Source organism: Cherax quadricarinatus, unplaced genomic scaffold (assembly GCF_038502225.1).
Source record: "Cherax quadricarinatus isolate ZL_2023a unplaced genomic scaffold, ASM3850222v1 Contig7, whole genome shotgun sequence".
NCBI classification, from domain to species: domain Eukaryota; kingdom Metazoa; phylum Arthropoda; class Malacostraca; order Decapoda; family Parastacidae; genus Cherax; species Cherax quadricarinatus.
In genome coordinates, this window is record NW_027195033.1 from 27,501 (window position 1) to 37,500 (window position 10,000).

General features: G+C 45.4%; 1 protein-coding gene across 6 annotated transcripts in view; it reads left to right on the top strand.

Moving 5' to 3' along the window:
- Positions 1-10,000, top strand: part of LOC128700964 (peptidyl-glycine alpha-amidating monooxygenase B) — a 111,816-nt gene that overhangs the window by 16,711 nt on the left and 85,105 nt on the right. The gene's annotated exons all lie outside the window — the stretch shown is intronic.

Here is a 10,000-nt window from a genome sequence, read left to right on the forward strand (position 1 = left end):
GCTGTGACTCCTTTTTTCTGTGACCCCTTGTTGCTGTGACCCCTTGTTGCTGTGTCCCCTTGTTGCTGTGTCCCCTTCTTGCTGTGTCCCCTTGTTGCTGTGTCCCCTTGTTGCTGTGTCCCATTGTTGCTATGTCCCTTGTTGCTGTGTCCACTTGTTACTGTGTCCGCTTGTTGCTATGTCCCTTGTTGTGTCCCCTTGTTGCAGTGTCCCCCTTGTTGTTGTGTCCCCCTTGTTGCTGTGTCCCCTTGTAGCTATGTCCCTTGTTGTTGTGTCCCCTTGTTGCTATGTCCCTTGTTGCTATGTCCCTTGTTGTTGTGTCCCCTTGTTGCTGTGTCCCTTGTTGTTGTGTCCCCTTGTTGTTGTGTCACCTTGTTGCTGTGTCCCCTTGTTGCTGTGTCCCCTTGTTGCTGTGTCCTCTTGTTGCTGTGTCCCCTTGTTACTGTGTCCCCTTGTTGCTGTGTCCCCTTGTTGCTGTGTCCCCTTGTTGCTGTGTCCCCTTGTTGCTGTGTCCTCTTGTTGCTGTGTCCCCTTGTTGCTGTGTCCTCTTGTTGCTGTGTCCCCTTGTTGCTGTGTCCCCTTGTTGCTGTGTCCTCTTGTTGTTTTGTCCCCTTGTTGCTGTGTCACCTTGTTGCTGTGTCACCTTGTTGCTGTGTCCCCTTGTTGTGTCACCTTGTTGCTGTGTCCCTTGTTGCTGTGTCCCCTTGTTGCTATGTCCCTTGTTGTTGTGTCCCCTTGTTGCTGTGTCCCCTTGCTGCTGCGTCCCCTTGTTGTTGTGTCGCCTTGTTGCTGTGTCCCCTTGTTGCTATGTCCCCTTGTTGCCGTGTCCCCTTCTTGCCGTGTCTCCTTGTTGCTGTGTTCCCTTGTTGCTGTGTCCCCTTGTTGTTGTGTCACCTTGTTGCTGTGTCCCCTTGTTGTTGTGTCACCTTGTTGTTGTGTCACCTTGTTGTTGTGTCACCTTGTTGTTGTGTCACCTTGTTGCTGTGTCACCTTGTTGCTGTGTCCCCTTGTTGTTGTGTCACCTTGTTGTTGTGTCACCTTGTTGTTGTGTCACCTTGTTGCTGTGTGCCATCTCTGAAACATCCTGTCCCTATCCACCTTGTCGTTATTATGTCTCCCTTATCTGTCCTGTCCTCCAGTTTCGTCAGGTTGAGTTCCCATAACCTCTCATAGGACATACCCCATTAGCTCTGGGACTAGTTTTGTTGTGAACCTTTGCACTTTCTCCAGTTTCCTGACATACTTGACCAGGTATAGGTTCCAGACTGGTGCTGCATACTCCAATATAAGCCTGACATACACGGTGTACAGAGTCTTGAATAATTCCTTACTGAGATGCCGGAGCGCTATTCTTAGGTTTGCTAGTCGCCAATATGCTGCAGCAGTTCTTTGGTTGATGTGTGCCTCAGGAGATGTGCTCAGTATTATACACATCCCAAAAATTTTCTTGAGTGAAGTTTGTAGTCTTTGGCCCCCCTAGACTGTACTGTGTCTACAGTCTTCTCTGCCCTTCACCAGTCTTCATGACTTTGCACTTGGTGGGGTTAAACTCCAGGAACCAGTTTCTGAACCAGGCTTGCAGCCTGTTCGGATCCCATTGTAGTCCTGCCTGATCTTCCACCAATTGAATTCTCCTCATTAACTTCACATTGACTGCAAACTGGGACACTTCCAAGTCTATCTCTTCAGTCATGTCAGTTACATATACTGGAAACAGCACTGGCCCTATGACTGACTCTTGTGGAACCCCTCTCGTTACAGGCTCCCACTCCAACACTTTGTCATGCACCATGACTCTTTCTTGCCTCCCTGTCAGGTATTCTCTGATTCATTGCAGTGCCCTTCCTGTTATATCTGCCTGGTCCTCCAGCTTTTGCACTAATCTCTTGTGTGGAACTGTGTCAAAAGCTCTGTTGCTCTCAGCATTTTCTTGTATTGGCCTCCTGACATTCTGTGGTGGGTTGTACATCACTGCTATCACCACCTTGGGACCCCCAGTCTGAAGTGTTCCTACTATGTAGTCTATTGCTTCCCCTCTGTTCCCTCCTTTTATCTCTAATCACTGGTTTTTGAGGAACAGTGCGATGCCTCCTTTCCCTCTGTTCCCTCTTGTCTTTCCTCGGGATTTCTTTCCCTTGAGTATCCCCCTATTCTCTGAAAATTTGTCAGATGGGTCATGTCTTTCATATTTTCAATCTCTTTTTCCTGTCTTCTTTGTATGTTGTCTCTTCGGCCTGAAGCCCATGACCAAAGATTGACCTCTCCCCTTCATCCTCCCATTTCATTTTTCTTCGTTTATCAGGATTTGTCTCCTTTCTGTTCGTTAGTCCTCTCTCTGTCTGCTGCCCCTGTACCTACTGGCATGTGGCTTTCACTCCTCGACCTTTTTCCCGGTGGCTTGATAGGGCCTCTGCATGGGACTTATCTCCTTCCCTTCATTTGGTCCTCTGCCTAGTTACTAATGTTCTTGCTCCTGATGCCATGACCATTCTACTCTTCAGCTCTATATCCCATTTCAGCAGTATCAGTTCCTCTTCTAGTCTCTATAACCTAGCCTCTGTAGCTGCAGCTTGTAGCTCCTGCTTCTTGCTCTCTGCAGCCATCCTCTCTTCCTTTTTATTAACCTCATCTACCCTCCTTTCCAACTCTTGTTCCCTTCTGAGCCCTTCTGTCTTCCTTCCCAGACTCTTCCTTGGTGCCCCTCTTTGCTCTGCTCTCTGGAATCCCATTTTTTATGCCAATTACTATGGAATGTAAAGCTTGTGTGTGTGTACTAACCTAATTGTGGTTGCAGGGGTCGAATCACAGCTCTTGGCCCTTCCTCTTCACTGTGTTGTGTGTGTGTGTGTGTTCATGTGTTTTTGTATATCTCAGTGTATATACACTGAGAGGTGTATATCAGTGTATCCACACTGAGAGGTGTATATCAGTGTATATACACTGAGAGGTGTATATCAGTGTATATACACTGAGAGGTGTATATCTGGGGGCAATAAAGGTCACCTAAGTGCAATTATAGATGTGACTTGCAGTCTTAATGACCTTGGTGCTGACCTACTTGTGGTTGCAGGGGTCGAATCACAGCTCCTGGTTGCCTCCACCTGTCGTACATGTGTATATACCTGTGTATGGATATACCAGGTCGTTATACTGCCTTAAAATAGCTGAAGAAATACTTCTTAATTGCCATATGACTCAACCTGCTGGTGTATACTCCAGTATACATGTGGCATACAGAATACACTATATACTGCAGTATACATGACGTGTACTATAACCATCTCTCAAGTGTTGTGTGATTGACAGTAATAGTCTGCTGGATCACTGCTGGTCTTACCTAGTTGTACTAGCTTACTTGTGTGTGATAGATGGGTAGTGAGATAGATGGGTAGTGAGATAGATGGGTAGCGTGATAGATGGGTAGTGTGATAGATGGGTAGTGAGATAGATGGTTAGTGTGATAGGTAGTGTGAGAGATAGACAGATAGATATATTACGTTGTTTCCTGGTATAATGTCCAGAATTTCCTGATGACGAGTCAGTACCTGACACTTCCTGTGGTACCTACGTCAGGCAGGTAAGTAGGTGTACGTGTGTGAGAAAGCAGGTGTTCATGGTCACAGGTGAACAGTAAAGGTCAGTGTTGAACTACAGCCGTAACCTGTGTGTATATATACACTGATTGGTGTATGTGTATATATACACTGATTGGTGTATGTGTATATATACACTGATTGGTGTATGTGTATATATACACTGATTGGTGTATGTGTATATATACACTGGTGTATGTGTATATATACACTGGTGTATGTGTATATATACACTGGTGTATGTGTATATATACACTGGTGTATGTGTATATATACACTGGTGTATGTGTATATATACACTGATTGGTGTATGTGTATATATATACTGATACTGTATATATACTGATACTGTATATACACTGATACTGTATATACACTGATACTGTATATACACTGATAGACTATGTATATACACTGATAGACTATGTATATACACTGATAGACTATGTATATACACTGATAGACTATGTATATACACTGATAGACTATGTATATACACTGATAGACTATGTATATACACTGATATACTGTGTATATACACTGAGATACTGTATACACCGAGAAGTGTATACCTATACTGTGGATGTTGATACAGTGTTCTCTTATGGTGACTGAGGTGACCCTCTTTTTCACTGCAATATATAATTTTGGATAGACTTTAAAATACAATTTTCTGGACACTTTTTACATTCACATTTACAAAAAAAATCCCACATAATTTTCAGAGTGTATTTTCTGTCAAATTTATGTTATAACTGGAGTATACCTCAAATATACCCGGCTTATACCTGGAGGGTTGTTCTGGGGGTCAACGCCCCCACGGGACAGTCCATGACCAGGCCTGGTGGTGGATCAGGACCTGATCAACCAGGTTGTTACTGCTGGGAGTATGTAAACCACAGCCCGGCTGGTCAGGTACTGTGTGTGTGTCCAGCTCCCTTTTGAAGACACCCAGGGGTCTTGAAGACACCCAGGGGTCTTGAAGACAACCAGGGGTCTTGAAGACAACCAGGGGTCTTGAAGACAACCAGGGGTCTTGAAGACAACCAGGGGGTCTTGAAGACAACCAGGGGTCTTGAAGACAACCAGGGGTCTTGAAGACACCCAGGGGTCTTGAAGACAACCAGGGGTCTTGAAGACATCCAGGGGTCTTGAAGACAACCAGGGGTCTTGAAGACAACCAGGGGTCTTGAAGACACCCAGGGGTCTTGAAGACTACCAGGGGTCTTGAAGACTACCAGGGGTCTTGAAGACACCCAGGGGTCTTGAAGACAACCAGGGGTCTTGAAGACACCCAGGGGTCTTGAAGACAATCAGGGGTCTTGAAGACAACCAGGGATCTTGACAACCAGGAGTCTTGAAGACAACCAGGGGCCTTGAAGACACCCAGAGGTCTTGAAGACAACCAGGGGTCTTGAAGACAACCAGGGGTCTTGAAGACACCCAGGGGTCTTGAAGACAACCAGGGGTCTTGAAGACATCCAGGGGTCTTGAAGACAACCAGGGGTCTTGAAGACTACCAGGGGTCTTGAAGACACCCAGGGGTCTTGAAGACAACCAGGGGTCTTGAAGACACCCAGGGGTCTTGAAGACAATCAGGGGTCTTGAAGACAACCAGGGATCTTGACAACCAGGAGTCTTGAAGACAACCAGGGGCCTTGAAGACAACCAGGGGTCTTGAAGACACCCAGGGGTCTTGAAGACAACCAGGGGTCTTGAAGACAACCAGGGGTCTTGAAGACAACCAGGGGTCTTGAAGACACCCAGGGGTCTTGAAGACAACCAGGGGTCTTGAAGACAACCAGGGGTCTTGAAGACACCCAGGGGTCTTGAAGACAACCAGGGGTCTTGAAGACACCCAGAGGTCTTGAAGACAACCAGGGGTCTTGAAGACACCCAGAGGTCTTGAAGACAACCAGGGGTCTTGAAGACAACCAGGAGTCTTGAAGACAACCAGGGGTCTTAAAGACACCCAGGGGTCTTGAAGACAACCAGGGGTCTTGAAGACTACCAGGGGTCTTGAAGACTACCAGAGGGTCTTGAAGACAACCAGGAGTCTTGAAGACAACCAGGGGTCTTGAAGACAACCAGGGGTCTTGAAGACAACCAGGGGTCTTGAAGACAACCAGGAGCCTTGAAGACTACCAGGGGCCTTGAAGACTACCAGGGGTCTTGAAGACAACCAGGGGTCTTGAAGACAACCAGGGGTCTTGAAGACAACCAGGGGTCTTGAAGACAACCAGGAGCCTTGAAGACTACCAGGGGTCTTGAAGACAACCAGGGGTCTTGAAGACAACCAGGGGTCTTGAAGACAACCAGGAGCCTTGAAGACAACCAGGGGTCTTGAAGACTACCAGGGGTCTTGAAGACAACCAGGGGTCTTGAAGACAACCAGGGGTCTTGAAGACAACCAGGAGCCTTGAAGACAACCAGGGGTCTTGAAGACTACCAGGGGTCTTGAAGACTACCAGGGGTCTTGAAGACAACCAGGGATCTTGAAGACAACCAGGGGTCTTGAAGACAACCAGGGGTCTTGAAGACAACCAGGGGTCTTGAAGACAACCAGGGGTCTTGAAGACAACCAGGGGTCTTGAAGACAACCAGGAGCCTTGAAGACAACCAGGGGTCTTGAAGACAACCAGGAGCCTTGAAGACAACCAGGAGCCTTGAAGACAACCAGGGGTCTTGAAGACAACCAGGGGTCTTGAAGACAACCAGGGGTCTTGAAGACAACCAGGAGCCTTGAAGACAACCAGGAGTCTTGAAGACAACCAGGGGTCTTGAAGACAACCAGGGGTCTTGAAGACAACTAGGGGTCTTGAAGACTACCAGGGGTCTTGAAGACTACCAGGGGTCTTGAAGACAACCAGGGGTCTTGAAGACAACCAGGGGTCTTGAAGACTACCAGGGGTCTTGAAGACAACCAGGGGTCTTGAAGACAACCAGGGGTCTTGAAGACTACCAGGGGTCTTGAAGACAACCAGGGGTCTTGAAGACAACCAGGGGTCTTGAAGACTAATTGGTAATCTCCCTTATATATGGTGGGAGGCAGTTGAACAGTTTTGGGCCCCTGACACTAATTGTGTCTCTGTGTACTCATGCACCCCTGCCTTTTATTTGGAAAATGTTGCATCTCCTGCCGAGTCTTGCTTTCATGGGCAGTGATTTTCGTGTGCAAGTTTGGGACTAGTCCCTCTAGGATTTTCCAAGTGTATACTATCATGTATTTTTCTCGCCAGCATTCCAAGGAGTACAAATCAAGGAAATTCAACTATTCCCAGTAATTTAGGTGCTTTATTGTACTTACACATGCAGTGAAAGTTCTCTGTACATTCTCCAGGCCAGCAATGTCGCCAGCCTTGAAAGGGGCTGTTAGTGTACAGCAATGGTATAAACCTTGGTAATAAATACCGACAAGTTGGTTTAGAAAGACACGTAAGCAAACACTATAACATATTTATTAGAAAACAGCAGGCGTCTACACTATCCCCTGTGGGTTCTGTCCCAAGAAATATGTAGGCGAGCCAGGCAGAGATCTTGCAGTCCGCCTGAATGAGCATCGAAATGCCTCTAACAGAGACGATGTAAGGTACGCCTGTGTCCTCCACAGAGACTCCACGTGGCATTTGATGAACTGGAACGAGGCACAACTCGTTCTCACCGAACCAGACCTCAGACGCCGACGGTGCCTAGAAGCCTCACTAATCACCGTCACCGACACTATAGAACGCAACACTGGAAACTACAAAATTTCAAAAACATTGGCATACATGATACTTAAGCAGCACCAACCCAACAACACAGGAGTCACATGATTTCATCGTCTACCCGTCCTCATCATAGGCAGAGGTTGTTTTGATAAGGACCTGCCTCACATGGACCAGTAGGCCTTCTACAGTGTTCCTCCATTCTTATGTTCTTATGACATTCCTCAGGTCACGTGCGTCACATCTCACTCTCCGCCTATATATATAATGTCTTTCTACCTCTGCATGTTAGAAGTGATCAAGGTCCCAGGACCGAAATGTTTTCTAATAAATATGTTATAGTGTTTGCTTACGTGTCTTTCTAAACCAGTGTACAGCAATATTCCAGCCGAGAGAGAACAAGTGATTCAAAGAGAATCATCATGGGCTTGGCATCTCTAGTTTTGAAGGTTCTCATTATCCATCCTATCATTTTCCTAGCAGATGCGGCAGATACAACGTTGTGAGCTTTGAAAGTGAGATCCTTTGACATGATCACTCCCAGGTCCTTCATGATAGTTTTTCGCTCTGTTGTGTGGTTGGAATTTGTTTTGTACTCCGGTGCAGTTTTAATTTCCCCTTGTTTTCCATGTCAGAGTAATTGAGTATTTCTCTTCATTGAGCTTCATATTGTTTTCTGCTGCCCATTTAACCCTTAAACTGTCCAAGCAGATCTATGTTCACATGAGTAGGGCTCCAAAAGTAGTTTTCCTTTTTTTTTTTTTACTTATTTTCAAATATAACAAAAAAAAAAAGTAGATCATAGTTTTTTTTACACGTTTTCAAATGTAAAAAAAGAAAAGATGATCTGTTTTCTTTACATACTTTCAAATGTTGAAAAAACGTAGATTTATGTTTGGACAGTTTAAGGGTTAATGATTTGGTTAATGTCCACTAGGAGACACAGTGCTGTGGCTTACATCTCTGTCTGTGTCAGATATGAGGATGAGGAACAGGATGGGAGCCAGTACTGTGTCTTGTGGAACTGAGCTTTTTCACTGTAGTCACCTCAGACTTTACTCTGTTTACTATTACTTTGTGTTTTGTCTGTTAGGAAGTTAAAGACGCATCTACCAACTTTTCTTGTTATTCCTTTATGACACATTTTGTGTGTTATTACACCATGGTCACACTTGTCGAAGGCTTTCACAAAGTCTATGTATATATCTCTCTTATGTTTGCCCTCCAGTGCATCCAAGACCATGTCATAGTGGTCCAGTAGTTGTGACGGGCAAGAATGACCATCCAAGACCATGTCATAGTGGTCCAGTAGTTGTGACAGGCAAGAAATACCATCCAAGACCATGTCATAGTGGTCCAGTAGTTGTGATGGGCAAGAATGACCATCCAAGACCATGTCATAGTGGTCAAGTAGTTGTGACGGGCAAGAATGACCACCCAAGACCATGTCATAGTGGTCCAGTAGTTGTGACAGGCAAGAATGACCATCCAAGACCATGTCATAGTGGTCCAGTAGTTGTGACGGGCAAGAATGACCATCCAAGACCATGTCATAGTGGTCCAGTAGTTGTGACGGGCAAGAATGACCATCCAAGACCATGTCATAGTGGTCCAGTAGTTGTGACAGGCAAGAATGACCATCCAAGACCATGTCATAGTGGTCCAGTAGTTGTGACAGGCAAGAATGACCATCCAAGACCATGTCATAGTGGTCCAGTAGTTGAGAGGCAGGAGCAACCTGCTCTAAGCCCATGCTGCCCTGGGTTCTGCAGCTGTTGGGTATCTAAGTAGTTAATGATCTTTCTTCTTAATACACTTTCAAACATTTTTATGATGTGGGATGCTAGTGCTAGTGGTCTGTAATTCTTTGGAATTACTTTACTGCCACCTTTGTGGAGTGGATCTATGTTGCTTTAAGTGACCATGGGATAACCCCTGTGTCTGTGCTCCATCTCCATAGAATATGTGAGGCACGTGAAAGGGGTTTCTCGCAGTTCTTGATGAACACAGTTCCATGAGTCTGGGCCCGGGGCAGACTGTGTGGGCATGTTATTTATTGCTTTTTCGAAGTCCGGTGGTGTTAGGGTTGTATCCTGATTTATTGAATTAACAAAATTTTGAGTCTCGGTCATAAAATTATGTAAATTGTTGACCCTTAATCTGATTAACGGCTCACTAAACACTGAGTCATATTGGGACTTTAGTATATCATTCATTTCTTTGCTGTCATCTGTGTAAGTCACATCTTGTTTACTTAAGTTCGATTTTTTCTGTTTCTCTGGCCAGTGCCTCCTTCTGTATCCTAGATGTATTGACCCCTTTCAGCAGCTCTGTGATTCTTCACTTTTGCCTGTATAGGGAGTGTCTCTCTGGTTTACATCTCTTTTTTCTTAAAGGAATGTGATTTTAGCAAACCTCAAGTGCCACAGAGTTAATTCTTTCTAGACAAAGGTTCGGATCCGCTTTGTTTAGGATATCTTGCCAGCGCGTTTCATTTAGGACATGGTTGACTTGTTCCCATTGTATGTTTTTGTTATTGAAGTTGAATTTGTTGAAGGTTCCCTCATGACCGATCACCTTATGCTGGTCAGGAACCCTGTACATACACGTCTGTACATACTTCTATTATGTTATGATCTGAGTGTATTGTCTTTGATGCTGTTACGTATTGTATCAGATCATTGTTATTGAAGATAAGGT